Source organism: Erithacus rubecula (genome assembly GCF_903797595.1).
Source record: "Erithacus rubecula genome assembly, chromosome: 1".
Classification (NCBI taxonomy): domain Eukaryota; kingdom Metazoa; phylum Chordata; class Aves; order Passeriformes; family Muscicapidae; genus Erithacus; species Erithacus rubecula.
Window position 1 is genome coordinate 68,985,323 of NC_136658.1, and position 17,912 is coordinate 69,003,234.

Sequence of the window (17,912 nt, forward strand, 5' to 3'; positions counted from 1 at the left end):
CAACCTGGCCAGTGTAGGTGACAAGTTAGTGCTGGAGATGGCACTGTGCTGTGCCTTCTCTCACAGCCCCAGCTGTACCTTTTTGCTGCATGCCAGCAAAATCAAACAATCTCCTGGGGTAAATACCAGAACACAGGAGTGCCTCTGCAGTAGTCCCAAGTCCAAACATATATCTGGTATGTCAGGGTGAGTGAGCCTTGGGTGTGCACCAGTCTGTCCTTTTGCCTCACCCACCTCTTTGCACCTTTGGTTCATGGGAAATATACTCAGGCCAAAAGACAACCATGACACATTCCTCCAGACCCACAAGGAAAGAACACAATGTCAGTATTCCAGACATGATTCTGCATGCAGTCACTGGTCTTGTGTTGGTTTAGGGACCTTGGGCCTTCTTTATCTGTTAACTCGCAGTACCTGTCTTATATATTATACAAATATATATTATCACGTTTTAAAACTTATATTTTAGGAAGCATATTTCATAAACAGGCTTGCTTTTGTTTCTATGAAAAGGCTATCCTATCTCTATGGGATTTCTACTTCTCTCAGGCTGTCAGATGCCTGCAAAATTGTCCCTTGCTTATGAGAGACCCACACAAAGCTCCTGACTTGTGAATTCACATGTGCCACTGGTTCTGTCATCTTCCTAGACCAACAGTTGCCTCTCTCTCACCAAAACAGACAATTCAGGTACTAAGGTGCAGTCTCAAAACAAAAGACTATGCCAGACTCTGCAGAGATAAAATCCTAAATCCATAATACTCCGTTCTTGCCAAGCTTCTCTTCCTGGCCTGAACATTGGTGATGAGAGAAAAAAAAGAAATTATGAATTAAACAGTAGCCTAATGCTACAGAATTTTGTGAGCAAGAGCTCAACACAGATTTTTTAAGATTGCTGATGCAATTCTGTTCAGACACAAGCAACTAGAAAAGGTTTCAGAGTTTGATAAATTCTGCCTTTAAAACTTAAAAATCTTAAACCTTCAATTTCTTGCAGAGACTGTAGTTTTGCCCTTTTTTTTACTTTGATTTTAGTGCCTCTTTGTTGCAGTCCTTATTAAAAGTGTTTGCTGTTAATCTCATGTGCCTGATTACCTCAAGGTTTGTTTTTATGAAAACAAAATGCTGTGGTCTGTTTCTGTTTGTTTCTGTGTTGCTGCTGAACACCAGCAGCAGGTTAGCTGGAGAAGTCGTGCAATGTCCCTAGTTTCAGACTGACCTCTGGCAATTCTACCTCCTGCTGGAACAACATCATGTGTTCACTTCTGAACGCCTGATGGGCACTAACTTTCCAGAAGTAACAGTGTGTAGGAAGGGCCTCTAACTCTCAGTGACATCCCATTTCCTCTGTCTTTTGGAGAAATTACAAGCTTCCATTAAGAGGAGAATTGAAACAAGTCCTTTCCAATTTGGAGTTTCACACATATAGAAGAATATGCTAAGCAAAGTTTCCTGAAAATAAAATGGAAAGTGATGCGGAAGCTGAAGTAACTGCACGTGCTATATTCAAAGCCAGATTGTGAATGGGTTTCTTGAAATATAAAATTCTAACTGTAGAAAAGCTGTCAGAATGCATCACATATGAACACAGAAAGACATTACAGTCTGCAGACAGATGAATATCTGTTATGAGAAAAACAACCCAACTGGCATGTAGAGAAATGCTTGAAGCTTCCTTTGTTATGACTACAGTAAAAATACACATCTATTTTCCTAGAATAACAAAGCATTCATTCTCTCTTCTGCTTGGAGCAGTTGGGCATTTGCAGCATATTATTAGCACCAGTACTAATGTCTTGTGCTTTAAAAAAATCAAATAATTTAGTAAGTAAGGAGAATTAATACCTTACCTGTAGCCTTGCCTCAGGAATTATGTAGTTTTCTTTAAGGAGTCACTGGATTAAAAAACTGTAATCTATGCTGAAAGCAAGAACTGATACCCAAGACCTCAATTTCTCAAGAGAGCACCTCTATAATTAATGTAGAGAGTTGGGCTTCCCATTATTGCTTGTGCTTTTCCTGGCTTTCAACTCTTCATTGTTTTTTTTGTCTAGAAGTCTCTGCTCTAAGTGGGAATGGTCATGGACCTTAGCCTCGTGTCTCTGGCTTAAGAAGGTCTCCTTTTGGGAAGGGAACTGCAGGTTTGAATAGTGTCCCTCTCAGGAAAACCCTCTTTTTTCTTTGACTGGGTTATTTGGTCTGACTGAGATAGAGTTACGTTTTTTTTTTTCCTTAGCAGCCCTCACAGTCCTGTGCTTTGCATCGGTAGCTGGCCAGGTTTTGGTACCACACCAGTGTTTTAGCTACTGCTGAGCTGTGCTTTCCCTCTCACATTCCTTCCCCCATCCAGGGGCAGGGAATGGGGAAGATCCTGGGAAGGGACACAACCAGGCAGCTGACCCAAATTAACCAAAGGGATATTCCACACCATATGGCATCAATTCAGATAAAAGAGCTAAGGGAGAGAAAAAGAAGTGGGTCCATTTGTTATTCCTGAATGTTTGCCTTCCTGAGAAACCACTATGTGTGCTGAGGCAAAAACTTTCACCTGTTTGGTTTTCCTTGGCTTTAGTAAATTGTCTTATCTCAACCCGTCCTTTTTCTCTCACCTGTTTCACTGGGAAGGGGAGTGATAGAGCAGTTTAGTGGACACCTGCCACCCAGCCAACATCTAAACACTGCATCATTGTATTTCCTTTACTATCTATTCCTTTACCTTCATTTCTTGATGTCTCATTTGATTTCCTTTCATAAAATTTTCTTTTTCATGAAAGGAAATGAAATCTCAAAGTTTCAATCAGTGAAAATCATATCATGAAGTTTCTGCTCATTTCAATGCACTTTCTTCCTTTCAATTCCTTTTCATTAGTTCCACTTCCTTTTTTCCATTCCTTTTCATTAGTTTCACTTCCTTTCAGAATTTTTTGTTTTTTCAAATTTCATTTCATGTCATTATACTTCCTTCCATGTAATTCCATTACACTTCCTTTCTTGAGTTCTCATTTCATGAAATGAAATGAAGAACTTAATTTCATGAAGGGAAATAAAATCTCGCTATTTCAGTGAGGACTTCATGAAGGGAAATGAAATCTTGAAATCAGAAGGAAGTGAAATGGAAATACAGAGAAGCAAATATAATGACATGAAATGAAATTGGTAAACAGAAAATCCTGAACTTAAGTGAAGCCAATGAAAAGCAATGGAAAAACAAGAAGTGCATCAAAATAAGTGAAAACTTCATGACACAATTTTCAATGAAACCTTGAGATGTCATTTCATAAAAGAAATTGAGAAATCAAGGAATGGATGGAAAAAACAGGAAAGGTAATATAACAACATGAAATTGGAAAATGTGAAAATTCTGGATGGAAATGAAATCTCAAGGTTTCTTTGACAATAATTTCTTGAAGTTTCAGCTCAGTTTGATTGTCTTCCTTTCTCTTCAACTCCATTTTGTTGTTTTGACTTTACCTCAGAATTTTCCATATTTGACATTTCATTTAATGTCATTTGTTTTGATCTCACTTGGCATGGCTTTTGGTGTTGAGAGGCCACACAGGTGGCTTTTGTGAGAAGCTGCTGACCATGTCCTGCAGAGCCAATCCCTGCTGGCTCCAAAGATGGGCATGCTGGTGCTCAAATCTGGGCCAGTTAGAAATAGCAGCAACACTTCTGTGATAACATAATGGTTGTGACTAGAGAAGAGCAGAGAGAGAACGTGAGAGGACTACTCTGCAGACACCAACGCCAGGGAAGGAGGGGCAGGAGGTGCTCCAGGTGCCAGAGCAGAGATTCCCCTGCAGCCCCTGGTGCAGCCCATGGTAAGGCAGCTGTGACCCTGCAGCCCATGGAGGATCCATGGGGATGCAGAGATTCCCCTACAGCCCCTGGTGCAGCACATGGGGAGGCAGCTGTGCCCCTGCAGCCCATGGGGAATCCATGGGGATGCAGAGATTCACCTGAAGCCTGTGGAGGAGCCTATGCCACAGCATCCCAGGTGGATGCCTGGGAGGAGGCTGTGGTCCAGTGGGAGGCCCCTGGAGAAAGATGCCCAGCTCCCATGCTGCAGCAGCCTGTCCTTGGAGGTCTGAACCCCCTGGAAGAGTGACCCCACCACAGCAGTTTGAGGGGGCCTGTTGGTTGTGGGAAGGACTCACATTGCAGCAGGTCACAGGGAGCTGCTGCTTGTGAGATGGAGTCATGTCAGAGAGCTCACAGAGAACTGTCTCCTGTGGGAGGGACCCCACGATGCAGCAGGGGAACAATTCCTCTCCCTGAGCACTGAGAAAAACCACAGGTGATGAACTGGCCAAACCCCCCTTCCCTATCTCCCTGCTCAGTTGGTGGGAAAGAGGGAGAGGTTGGGGAGCTAAGGTGTTTTTTAAAGAGCTTATTTTACCTCTCATTATCCTGCTCTGATTTTATTAGTAACAAATTCACCTTATAACTCTAAGTCAAGCCTGTTTTGCCCTTGACAGTGTTTGATGAATGACCTCAACCTGTCCTTAATTCATGAAGCCTTGGTTAAATTTCTCCCCTCTATCCAGCTGCAGAGGGCAGTAAGTGAGCAGCATCCAGCCAGTGTCAACCCACGAAAACTAGATATTCAAACCATTGCCTATTTTTCCTTGGAAGCCACTTCTCAGCAGGACACATTTGTATATAACACAGGTTAGATTTTAGTTAGGTCAGCTGCCTGAGCATAGTTCATCTTCTGATTCCACTGGCACCAATGCTATGGAAAACATAAGACCAAAACATGCAGGAAAAGAAGAAATGTGTGAGTAAGGAGGGAGGTGAATTGGGCAGCAGTAGCCCAAATTTAGAGCAGCTTCTGCTGTGCTGGAATCATACTCCAAAGTACAGTTTGGCCTGTTATCTGCCCAGTGGGTTGCCATCATCCATACCTCCTGTAAAATAAATCTGCTTGAAATGCACGCTGAGTCCCAAAATAAATTAGATATCACCCACTGTAGGGTTTTGGAATTTAAAAAAAAAAAAGGACTTGGTAATCAGCAAGGCCCAAAGGTGGGGGTTCATGTGTTGCTAAATACAATTTAACAGTTTGCTGCTGCTGGAGGGGGGCTGCTCCTCCTTTTTTGTCCTGCATTTTCTCCCACACAGGCACATACCATTAATGCTTGCCTTGCACCACTGCCAACGTTTGTCTTGCACTTCGTTTTAAGAGTGGATAAGTTTATGTCACTATTTGCATTAGAAAACAAAGCCAGCAAAAAAGCAAGTGGTCTCCTGAGCTTAGGAGCTTTCTTGGTCACCTGGCATGTTTGGCTGAGTTCCACACCAAGCAATTTCATGGAAGGAACAGGAAGCTGTGATGGGAGCAAAAGGGTGAGGAGGAAGATGGGAATAGCATCACAGCCTGCTGGCAACACCAAGCTGTTAGGTTGGTCCAGTTTCCTGCCAAATTGCAGCCCAGCTCTTCCTGGGCTCTGCTATCCAAAACATATTATTAAATACATGCAACTCCTGTGTCAGAGCCCTGCCAGACTTTACTGCTATGCACTTGGGGCCAGCTGAGTTTGCAGATCCTTATGGATTCAAGAACCAGCCTTCTCCTTGGCTCTTGCTGGCAGCCTAGGCCAGTTGTGGAGCAGTGCTGCAATGTGCTTCCCCTCCAGGAAATTCTGCTTACTAAGGGAGCAATCTAATTATGTGCTTGAAACTTCTGGAGAAGTATCACCAGCCCCTGGAGGAGAGCAGCAGGAATCCAGATGCTAGGCAACAATAGTAGGAAATGCTGTGATGGAGCCTGCATTCAGTAGGGAAGAGTGTCACTTAAATGACAAAATACCTACTTGAGAACTTCCTCTCTTTGAGCAGCAGTCTAGTGATTCCTTTGTTAAGAGGACTTGACATTTTGTTCGCTGTCAGGTCACAGGCTGCTGTCATAAGGAGGCCAGCCCCTCTCTGCTGGGATTTTTAAACCAGCAGAGATTCACAGGTCGGTTTCATAGGTCACAGCTCTGGCCTTTTCCTGCTCCCCATACCAAAGGGATTTCATCTGGCCAATTGTCAAGCAGAGGGGAGAGCTCTTTCCCCCTGAGGAGCAGCAGGGTACAGTTTGAGTAATTATAATCTACAAAATCACATACACTCTTTTAAAAGAAAAGTAACAAACTGTCTCTGAACCCCAGATTTCCAGTTAATAGTATCCACTTAGAGCAGCTGAGACCCACTGGGATTTTGTGGAAGCTGTGGGTGGAGACACAGGGACACAGGAGCTTTCCAACATCCTTCACAGCAAAGTCGATTTGCTTCAGTGAAAATTCCTCTATGCAGTACATACACGAGTTCCTACCAACAGCATCTGTTCCTGAGTGTTGTGGAGAATGTAAGGAGCCATAGGAACCTGAGACCCCAGATTATTCCTCACAGAATCACTCAATTTATGCTGCCAAGGTCTTGAAAGAGGATGTGTGTACTTTCTGACAGAATTTGGAAAGAGCAGGTATTTCAGTAACATGGCCAGGGATTTCTGAATTTCTTGGTGGGGGTGAAAGAAGCAGGTCTGAGTCACTGGTGGTGCAGCAGAGTTTACATATTTTCCTTTGTGAGGGTGGTTTTATTTTCTTCTTCCCACACTTATGCTGCAGTGTGCATGGTTTTTACACCCTGTTTCAGGATCTAGATGTGCAAAGGGAGATGATTTGTTGTGGCTGCATTCAGTGCCTGGTGTGGAGCCTGCTATCTGAGAACACACTTGCCTTAGGCTTGCAGCATGAGTCTTCAGATATGCTTAGCATTAAAATGTGGTTAACTCGGTTTTCTAGCCCTGCTGAACTTTGACGATTAAAAAGGACATTGTGCAGCAAAATCAGACTTCTGTGTTTATTTCTTTTTAGCTTCTATGGAAATTATGATGATGCAGTCTTGCTCTGAGCGTATGTGCTCTTGTGTGTCTGTCTGTCCTCCCTCTGCAAACAACTTCTGGCCAGTCTGAGCCCAGCTTTATTCAGAGACAGCAGTTTCAAACATACTGGGTGCATACATATATCAGCAAAACAGTTGAAGATAGCAGAGGGAAAGCCTACTGCCTTTTATGCAAGAAAAGTACCATCTTAGGTAAAAGGAATCTACACAGCAGAGCAATATTATATATCCCAACCTCATCAAGAGTTTTACTCAGAGGTCATACCATTATCCGATGGTGGAAGATCCACCATAGATGAAAATGAGTTGGAAACCAAGTTTCAATTGCTGTAGGCACATGGAAATACTTGATTACTTAGGTGAGTAAAAAATAAATACCAATTTTGTCTTCCACTCTTTCCTGCTCTGTTGCTTTGCTTCTTTTGCTGCAGGCCTGTAATCTAGAACCAGATCCTGTGTGACTAGGAAGTGGGGGTTGATAACTATGCATACAAGGCTTAATTTTAAGAGAGTGTTCAATGAGTATTTTACTTCCCATAGTCTTGTACATCTCATCTTTTTACTACATGGGTTAGGGTTGAACAAGTCACTGTATGTTTGGTATGCCCTTTGCTGAAACAATAACATATATTATCCTTTTAGGAAATATATATCCTATATTCAGGAAATACATTATCCTACAGGAAATATTATTTCCTATAGGTGAATCCAAAGACTCTCTTGGTGAAAAGTACTCTGGATAAAACTCTGCTAGCTTTGAAATTCTGTTAGGATTCTAGCTACTTTCAACTATTCATGCATCTCCTGTCTTGTGGTGAGGACTTTACCTTCCCCAAATCAAATCATTTACAATACCAATTTTCTGAATGAGGACACAATGAAGAACTAACAGAAGTATAATATAGATTTCAGTTGCCAAAAGAAATAAACTGAATGTTGTAAAGTGCATTCCCAATGGGCTTTACTGTCTGTCTGTGTCTCAACCACAGTGTGTCAAACCCTGAAGTATGCAAGTAACTCTGGCCATATAAACAGCCACTAGATCTTCAGAGGTCTGTGGCTTCACAAAATAAATCCATATGACTATGCAGAGACTGCTGTTGTAATAATTCCTAATCATATTGTAGTTTTACATCAATGGTACACATACTAGATCTGTGCCATCATCAGTATGAGTTATTCTGATGACTTCAGCACATTTATTCATGTTAGTAGCCAAATGCACTGCTCTCCCTGTACTGGTGACGAAGATAGTAAATGTCCCTTGGAGCTAGAATTGAAGCATCCAGTCTATTAAGCTGGAAGAAGGATCCCAGCAAGGGCTCCTGTGAGAAGGCTCTCCTGGCACTTGTGCTAGGGTGTGCAGCCCTTGCCCAGACAGCCCCTGGATGATCTGTGGCAATCAGTCACAGACCATTTGCACTGTGCAGTCTGGATGCAGCCGCCCTGTTTGGGGAGATAAGAGAATTTAACAAAATGGGTAGTCACAGTGGCCCTCAGTGGGGTCATAAGCACATTTAATTTGCCAGCATAGGCATAGCCTTAACATCCTTCAATTGATAAAATGGATACAGCTAATGTAAATTAGTGAGGAAAAAAAAAAATCTTTTTTAAAGCCTGGCTATTTGCTACCTTGCTTATCCATTTTGTTCTTTGAAAGATGATTTTAACATCAGTTCCATCTTCACCTTTGAGGCCCAGCTGTCAGCATTTCCCATTTCCACAGCTCACCCTTAAATTAAGGTAGACTCCTTATGCTTGCCCAAGCAGCAGTGGTGTCAGCACGTACTGCAGAAGCAATGCAGAGCCAGAAAGAAAGTTCAGAACTCATCTTTGGCAGATTTAAAAGCCTGTCATCCTTCAGTGCAAGAACAAGTGGGGATTATCTCAGAATGCATTTTACATTAAAATTCAAACACTGTCATAAGAGCAATATGCTTTTCTTCTTTTCATTTTTTTTTTCTGAAAGGAAAAGATTCTTGTGCATATTTTGATTGCTGTTCATTCTGATTCTGATAAAAATCTGTGGAGGAAGACTCAAAATAACAATATATTATTTAAATGGGGCAAAACTTGAGTAATTAAGAAGCCAAAATATGTTTTTTATTAGTCAAGGATGATTTAATCAACAGTTTAAAACATGTTAAAACCTGCTATTTAGTCCTCAATTATTTTTCACTCCCTTTCTTTGTTGCTTTTGTTATATTGTCAAAGCCTAGAGGCCCAGTCCTGACTGAGGGCTAGGGTTCTCATTTGGTTCACATATAGAACTCATGCTTAATGGGTTTATCTTTCTTTCAAAATGTTTGCTCAACTATGGTTATTACTCAAATGATGCAAAACTATGATTATATATTTAGGATTATCAGGACAGATGGTCTTGAATCAGTTCACTGTGTTTTGTTGTTCTAATAAATTACATGCTTTAATTAACTAAAATCTCACACAGAGGTTTCCCTATCAATTTTCCATAGGCTTCCTTAGCCTTTTTAATTGCAATAGCAGCCATTTCACATTCAGACATTCAGAATATATATATTAACAGCATATTTCATGGATAATTTTGAAGCCAAATGCAAATCAAGTGCTAATAGACAAATAATTATTCTCCTGGTGCATTTATCTGATTATGAAAAAGAAAGCTGTCTTTGTCAGCATTCCTTGCTTTGCTGTAAAATATTATTACTCTTTTACAGTGGAAGGCAGTAAGAAACACGGTTTAATCTTTAATTTTTGAAATCTGATATCAGGCAACCTGTACTTTCCAGGTGTGTTTAAAACTGTGGGACCAGAGACATCAGTTCCCAAAATGTATCCTGGACACATTTTAAATATATATCTGAGGATAAGGTTCAGGTGTACCATTTTCTCCCCCTTCCTGCATCCTGTTTTTCACTGCAAGAAAGTTCAAGTGCATGGGAAAAGAAGGCTCTACAATGTGCTCCAGTTGGTCTCCATCTGAGCACAACAGAGTGAGGACAGGGATGGGGAAAGACAGAGGAGGGACACACTCTGAAGCCCTGAACATTGCCTCTTATGAATGACAGTACATATCCAGAGAGAAAAACTTCCATTAGTGCCAGGATAAAGGAATTTGCTGGCAAGTAGGGGACTGGGGAATTTTTCTTTTTTTATTCAGGGTTATGGTCTTACTCCAGTATCATTCTTTCCTTCATTACTGTTTAATTGCTGCTACAGAACTACTCTGGATATTATGATACTACATATCTATATTACAGTTACAAAATAATACTCTGTGCAACTTCAACTTTCATTTTTAGAAAGCACCTTGTGATATTAAATGTGAGAAACCAACAAATTTCCTTCCTATGATCAGTTAATCTGTAACCTCTTTCTACAGCCACATTTTCACTGTACCTGATACTCACCTATAGAGGTCTCTTTTTTCAGATTGTATTTGCATTATTAATCTTCCTTTATGAGAAATATTTCAGTTTCTTTGCAGCAGACTGGCATTTTTTCTGGGATGTTTCAAGGTAAGATAATTTATATGAGGAAATTGCTTCAAGGTGATCTATCTGGGACAGTAAAAAAGTTTGCATACTCTATATTTGCTTTGTAGACATATTTTCTACTTTAACACACCTGGCTCACGAGCATCTCACCTCCATGACCAGTCTTTGCCTTTTTCCTTGCGAGTGGGCAAGAAATTTGTGATTGCCAATTGTGTCATCCAAGAAAATTGGGAGGGAAAAGCCTATACAAACTTATCTGCTGGAGGCTAAAGGGGCCAAGGCTGGCTTACAGCTCTGAAGGAAAAAGTGCTAAGGGACAAAAACATGTCCCTTCTTTTCCTGGAGATACTGCAAAAGGACTGTTCAGAATGTATTTCCTTCCTGAACAAGGTCAGTCTTTTTCTAAGTAGATAACCTGTTTATTATCTGCCACATCCCAAGCTGGACATGCAAAATACTTCATTTATCACAGAGGTGCTCAGAATCAAGTCAAGGGACACCATGCAAAATTTGAAGTGGATTGAACAAAAGCAGTTCCAGCAAGGAATTTATTGACACATCCTACTGAGACATCCTACTCTGTTGGCTGACTCTCAGATTCAGAGCTACATATGTGCCTGGTCACAAGACAGGCAAAACATTGCATTTCTGCAAAAGCCCACTTCTCCCTTCCCATCCAGCCTTGATCTCAGGTAGAGATTTAGAAAACAGGATTGCATCAAAGTGGGGAGTATCGTGCTTGAAATGTTGCCATATTTCCACCTAGCCTATGGCATGGCTCTCATTACACAGTGGATGTGGCTTTTTCTCTTTCCTCTGTTTTGTCTCTATCCAATGGCTTTTTTGATAATTTGGACAGATTAGACTTACACAAAACCAGTTCGAGTGTTCTACACAGCCACGTCAAACATGTGCATTGAATCTGTTAATGCCAGAGCTCAGTTAGAGATCTCCAACCTTCCTGCCTCCCACATTTCTCTCACAGGAAGGTTTTCTCCATAAACTTGTCATTTTCTTTCAGTAAACTTGTCATTATATACTGTCCCTCAAGAACTTCATTACACTCCTTAAAACTACCCTTTTTGGAGAAGAGCAGACAACAGTGAGGAGCTGCCATGCAGGTCTGTCAGGATGCCTGAGTTGTCCTGTCTTGATTTGTCTGTTTTGATCTGTTGTCTTTGATTTTAGACTTAACTGCTTGGTCCCAAGAGGTAGAGACCTTATGCCCTGTGTCTGTACAGCACTCAGCACTACAGTGTCCTGTGTCCATCGTTTCAGGTTTCTAAAAATGGATGCATTGATTGATCCTAATTGCTCTTCTCCATTTCTAATGGTTTATCCTATTTTGTGTAATCCTACTCTCCCTGCCTGAGTATGAAATTATACTCAGAGCAGCAAAATCTGCAGGGATGGAGAACAAAAATCTATTTTCTTCACTTCTCAATAATTTTTGGGACTTCACTGTGTTTCCTCAAAGTCCTACAGAGGACATTGGTGCCCTAGGTCTATGCAAGTGCTATAATCACACTGTAACAGGCCACTCAAACTTACTAGTCCCAAGGATTTTTTGCCACTTCACCCCAAAATGGGCAGCCTCTGTCTGTAGCACATACTGGCAGCAGAGTTCCCAGCCAGCTCTGCCTTTCCTGTACCTGTTCCCAAACACAAGATAGACAGCTTGAGATGATACTGAGAGCATAGTCTTGCTCCAGTGCTGGTGCTTCCCGAGGCAGACATGAACCTGTCAGATGAAGTCAGCTATAACTACAGTGTTAAAAAAAGTTCCTGTGCTGCTGTGTGGTAGCAGCTCTGTGGTGGAGAGAAAGCTGTCTGAAGCTGTGCAGTTCTGGATGTGTTTCAGTAAGAATGCAAGTATATATCCAAACTGAAAGTGTCAGATTAGAAAAATATACAAACTGTAACAATAATGCAAAAGAATCTTGGAAAGATACTAATGCCTCTAGGTTTTCAGAGAGAAAAATGGGACATACATGGGGTATGGGTGGACAGGCCATACATGCAGGGTCACAGTTTTGTGGAGAAATTAGAAATTGCTCCCTGTAAACTGTCTCTTCAGCATCTGTTCATTCTGTTGTTGCATGAAGGTGCTCCCAAAGTGCTGGACAGACGGAATACAACTTGCCATCACTCATTAAAAAATTGCTGTCCAGCCATGAAGATGTGCTGCCCTAGCAGAGCCTGTCCTCAGTCCCTCTTTCCACAGTGACACATGGCTCCCCAGAGGACATGGACAGCCAGGAGGCAAGCAGACATTTGTGGTGGCTGTAGAAGTGTCAAGGGTTAACATTCCCACATGACAGCCTGCCCGGCAACTGTTTCCACCCCAGTGGCTGAAGAGTCCTTTGAGGACAGCAGGTTCCTGTCTCCAGTCTCCTTAAGGCAATGTGAGGGAATTTATGCAAAGGGAGTCCAGAGGAACTGATTCCTGAACACCCAGCTTAACTGGAATCCTATTTGTCTTACCTCACTCTGTGACTCTTAAGATTTTTTCGTTCCAAAGTCACCTTTCATACTGTATACAAAACACCCCCTGTGTAACACCTCCTGTTTCAGGGTCCCCTCAAGCCTCTGTTTCATACCTAAGGCACCACGTGGTCAATATTTTATTACTCTGCTGGTGGCTCAGAGTCCTTCTTCACCTGCTCCCCACTGAAAATATGCTGTAAACACTCCCATCTGAGATATGCACACCAGTGTACCCCAATTTTTCTGCCAGGATCTCAATTCTTTTCACACGCCAAATGCTCTCTGCCCATATAATTTTCCCTTGGTACCAGCCCTCCTACCCAGTGCAAGGATTTTGTCTTCCTCTCATTTGTCCCACTCTTAGGTTAATTGACCCCAAATTTCTTATGCTAAAGACTTCATGCCCTTTCTATCTGTGCTAAGGATTTGATGCTGTTTTTTCCTTTACAATTCAGGCTCCTCCCATTCCCTTCTCTCCCTAGTTCCATAGCTGGGTTCACACTCATTCCCCCACTACTATTGAGAGATTTTATTTCTGTCTGAGAGAGAAATTATCCCAAGTGTGGACGTGTCCCAGCTGTGTTGACAGAACAAAGAGGATGGATGAGCACTGTTACCTAGGAAGGTGTTAATGGATTTTTGGTTCACTGTACATTTAGAAAAGTGCCTGGGACTGTAGTTCTGATAAACATAAGGAAAAGGTCTTTTATCCTCTTAATGTTTTGTTTCTCCTTCATTATTAAGCAATTATTAAAATCAAGAGAGTTCTGCCCACTTGTGCCAAGAACACATCCTGAAACTTGAGAAATAAATGGAAACTGTGTTCAGAAGTTGTTGCATTGGAGAAGGCACAGGTATCTGATTGACTTGAGTAGTGCCCACAAACTCAGCCTGTGACTTGTACAAAACAGAGGAGAAAACACGGTGAAGCAAATATGATAATGTGTCTTATTCAAAGATGTTTTCACACTGACAGACATCTCTTTAGGTCTCATAAACTAAAACAAGCTGATAGCCCCCCATGCATACTGAGAAAATACAAAACAATTTTTAAATAAAATACTTATTGCCTTCTTTTTAATTTGGGTTTAAAACTAGCATGAAAATTGTCTTAATCTCCACACTCCCAGTCTCATTAAACTGTCTATTGCTCTTTTTTTCTCTGGATACTTATTTTTGGCTCTTCTGACATTCTTGGTTCATGATTAGTTATGTTTGTTCTTGTTTTTCAAATATGAGACCTGCTTCTATTATCTTTACTCAGGCAATTACTTATTGAAAGCAAATGACAATCTAACTGGGGAAAAGGCAATAGAAATGACCCATGGTTTTCATATTAGGATTGTTGTGGTTCCTGTGACAAACTGCATGATGGTAGAGATATTCACCAATACACAAGTAGTCTCAGATTTCCCCACAAATGACTGATTAATATTATGTTTCCATTAACAGTCTATGTAAAGAATCTATTGTTCATAAAATATACTACATTTAACATATTTTTAAAGCTTTCTATTCAGAAGGGCCAGTATTATTTAGGAATATGATTCTTGTGCTATGCAATATTGAAGACTGAAGGAAAACTAAGTGATTTGCTGGCAAGGTACATATGTTTTTACATATTTTACATTTTTTTGTGTACAAACTTTGTCTGATGACTTCTTCTTGTCAATCATTTGAGTGATGCAATTTCTGCGAAAAAACTATTCTTCATTGTTGCTCCCACAAATGGCCAGATGTTTCTTGGTATATACATTTTATTAATCCTGAAAGGGGACTGTAAAGTCCATTTTTATCAGAGTGAAGATGGATGGTTTACCTCTAAGGCAGTCAAGACTCATAATTGCACATCTTCAGTCAATGGGAATATTGCTCTTGACTTCAATAACTACAGAACAAAGTCATAGGCAGGAACACAGATTTTTTTTTTTTTTTTTTTTTTTTTTTTTTTTTTTTTTGTCTAAGCCTCCCCAGAGGAGATAGTTGAGAATTCTTAGATTGAGACTAGAGTTTTTTCTTTGAGTCTTGATTTTTTCATACAAATTACTATTACCTCTATATTTCCTGCACAATTTATCTCCCCAGGGCAGAGTCTGAGCCACCCTGCTGAGGAGGTAGGTAGTCACCTCACCACAGATTGTTTCTACCCTGTGCTGGTGCCATCAGTGCTGTGCTATGGCAGATAGAGGAGATTTTCCTGAGAAACCAAGAAATATTGCTTTCATTTCTTTCAGTTTTCATCCTTGTAATCATACCATTACCTCACTAATCAGCCTCAAAAATACAAAGGAAACTTGATTTGTTAGCTCTATAGTTTTAAATAATCCTGAAGAGAAAAGTGTCAGACAGAGACTGCATGTTATCTAATTTTTTGTCTCTATAATAAGGCAAACATTGAGGCTTTCTGGGGAGTAAACACATTTTCTCAAATACATTCAGGATTTGAGAAGGTGGTCCTTTATGAAATTTTCCTCAAGGAAATTTTAAAACAGGTTTAAATTATTGACAGATATCTCTCTCTGGCCCAGGGAAAACAATTAACAAGCAGTATGTTGCAGCCTGCTCCAAATTCTGCTGTGATTATAACCCATGATTTTAAATTCCTCTTCTTCTCTTCTCTTCTCTTCTCTTCTCTTCTCTTCTCTTCTCTTCTCTTCTCTTCTCTTCTCTTCTCTTCTCTTCTCTTCTCTTCTCTTCTCTTCTCTTCTCTTCTCTTCTCTTCTCTTCTCTTCTCTTCTCTTCTCTTCTCTTCTCTTCTCTTCTCTTCTCTTCTCTTCTCTCAAAATTGCGAGCAGTACTGAAAAGTCTGGGTTGCATGATGTGAATGAGTCGTAGTCTGGGGATGTATGCTTATTGCTATGCTTTACTAGAATTACAATATCATAAAGGAAACCTCCCTCATGCTGAACATTCCTGGGGACATAGGAATGTCCCTTGGATAGGGACATTAGGAATGTTCCTTGGTCATACTAAACCAAGTGACCTTATTGAACTTACGGTTGATTTAAAATATATATAAAATGGGGTGGGGTATTTTAAAAGTTTGCAAAGTGAGTAGAAAGGTAGTGTCCAAACATCTTAAAAATTTATCTCAAATGCAGAAGTAAAGACACCTCTGATTACTGCCATTGAACAACTGGTGGATCCCATCCTCTGTTAACTGTATTCTTCTGCCAGCTTCTCATAATTCATGTTCACTGCTCCTTCTGTATTGCCAGAGAAAAACAAAAACAAAACCCCCAAACTGCTGTACACATATATCCATCCCAGCATCACGGCCATTTTTGCACAGACACACACACACACACACACAGATACACATAGACACACAGACACAGACACACAGACACACAGACACACAGACACACACACACACACACACACACACACACACTTGCCCCCAGCATCTTAACTGCCAGACTGAGGATGTCAGTTGCAATAAGAACAAGGTTTTGTATTACATCCAAAGTGAAGTGACTGTGGCTGCTGCCTGCCAGGAGCCCTCCCACTGCTCCTTCCCCTTCCTCCCCCACCAGCCAGCTCTGGCTGCTTCCCTGGAGGCAGCTCTAGGGATGGTGCAGCTGAGCAGTGAGAGGCTCAGAACTGATCCACTGAGAGCTCATCCACCGAGCAAGGGCAGTCAAAAAAAAGCAGCATTTTGCCATGGATCCAGTTTATCCCTGATCATACCAGGGCCTAACTCATAGGAAGCAACAGGCCTGTCACTGTAGCAGATAGATGCAGTTATCCAAAATTTGGTGTAACATGAAACTTCTCCTGAAGATACCAGGTGATGTTTTAAGCAGGCACATCTGGGTGCAGCTAGGAAACCTTCCTGCTGCTTGACAAGGTTTATCTGAGGTGTGGCAGAGCAGCCACACCAGAGAAATTAACCCTCCAACACAAGCCATGGTTTAGTGTTCTCTGAGCAGCATCAAAAGCCAATCATATCAAAACCGGTTTAAACAGGATAGAACCATTCATGATTTGCAGTGTGCAACTTATGCAGCTTTGCAGAAGTTTATCTTAAAAACCAGTTGCAAGGTAGAATTAGTCTTACATTATTATCAGGCTGGAAAAGTCAACTCTTCTCTCCTTTGTGGAATGCACAGAAACACAGAAGAGATTTGAAAATCATCAAGGCCAACAAAAGTTGGAGGGAACAAAAAAAACCCAAACCAAACCAGAAAACAACAACAAAACCCCAAAACCAATTTTAAAAGGACCTTGGCTGATAGAAGTCTTAACAAAATTGGTAAACAAGAATTTTGTTGCAACACCACACCACTGACATTCCACCCCTGCTTACTTCAAATAAAGGTGCTATCCTTCAAGGATATCCTTCAAGCATCCTGCAAGGATGCTATCAGAATGGTTTGTACTACAGGAGTGCCTAGGGCAAGTTAACTGGTGTCAAAAAGCACAGTGTGCATGCTCACACTTCCATAGGGTCTATGAAAAAAGACAACCACAGGTCCAGAAAAGGCAGGGGAACATAGTGATATACAGCAAATGTGGAGAAAGGGATTAAAACAAGAGTGCAGAGCAATGCTAGGATCAGACTAGTCAGATGAGCAGCCCATCACTTCACCTCAGCAGGGCTGTCATTTTACCTGCACATCTGTGTAGAGGAGGCTTTATCCTGGGTCCTGGGACTGCAGAGGAACAGTAGCAGTAGGGTCTCACAGTGTGTGAGTCCATCCAGCACACTTGAGGCTTCAGGTGTAGTTTCTTCATCTTCTGTCCTGTAAAGCTACTATTTGCCCAAGGGAGAGCAATGCTATAATATAACATTAAATGCAAGTATGTGAGATTCTAGTGATTTGGCTGGGAAGTATGAGACAAGGTCAACTTTACAAACCTGTGGTGACCCACCTGACAGAAATAGTTTTAGCAGTGTTTGGGCTTTGATGAACAGGACAGTCCTTCCTTGTATGGGTGAGCCAAGGTCAAAGACAAGAAAGATTTGCACCAGTAGTGAAGTGTAGGAGCTGCCATAAGTACTAATAGCCAATATGGACAAGGCCACGTGCCAGCCAGAAAAGGCCTGGAAGGCCA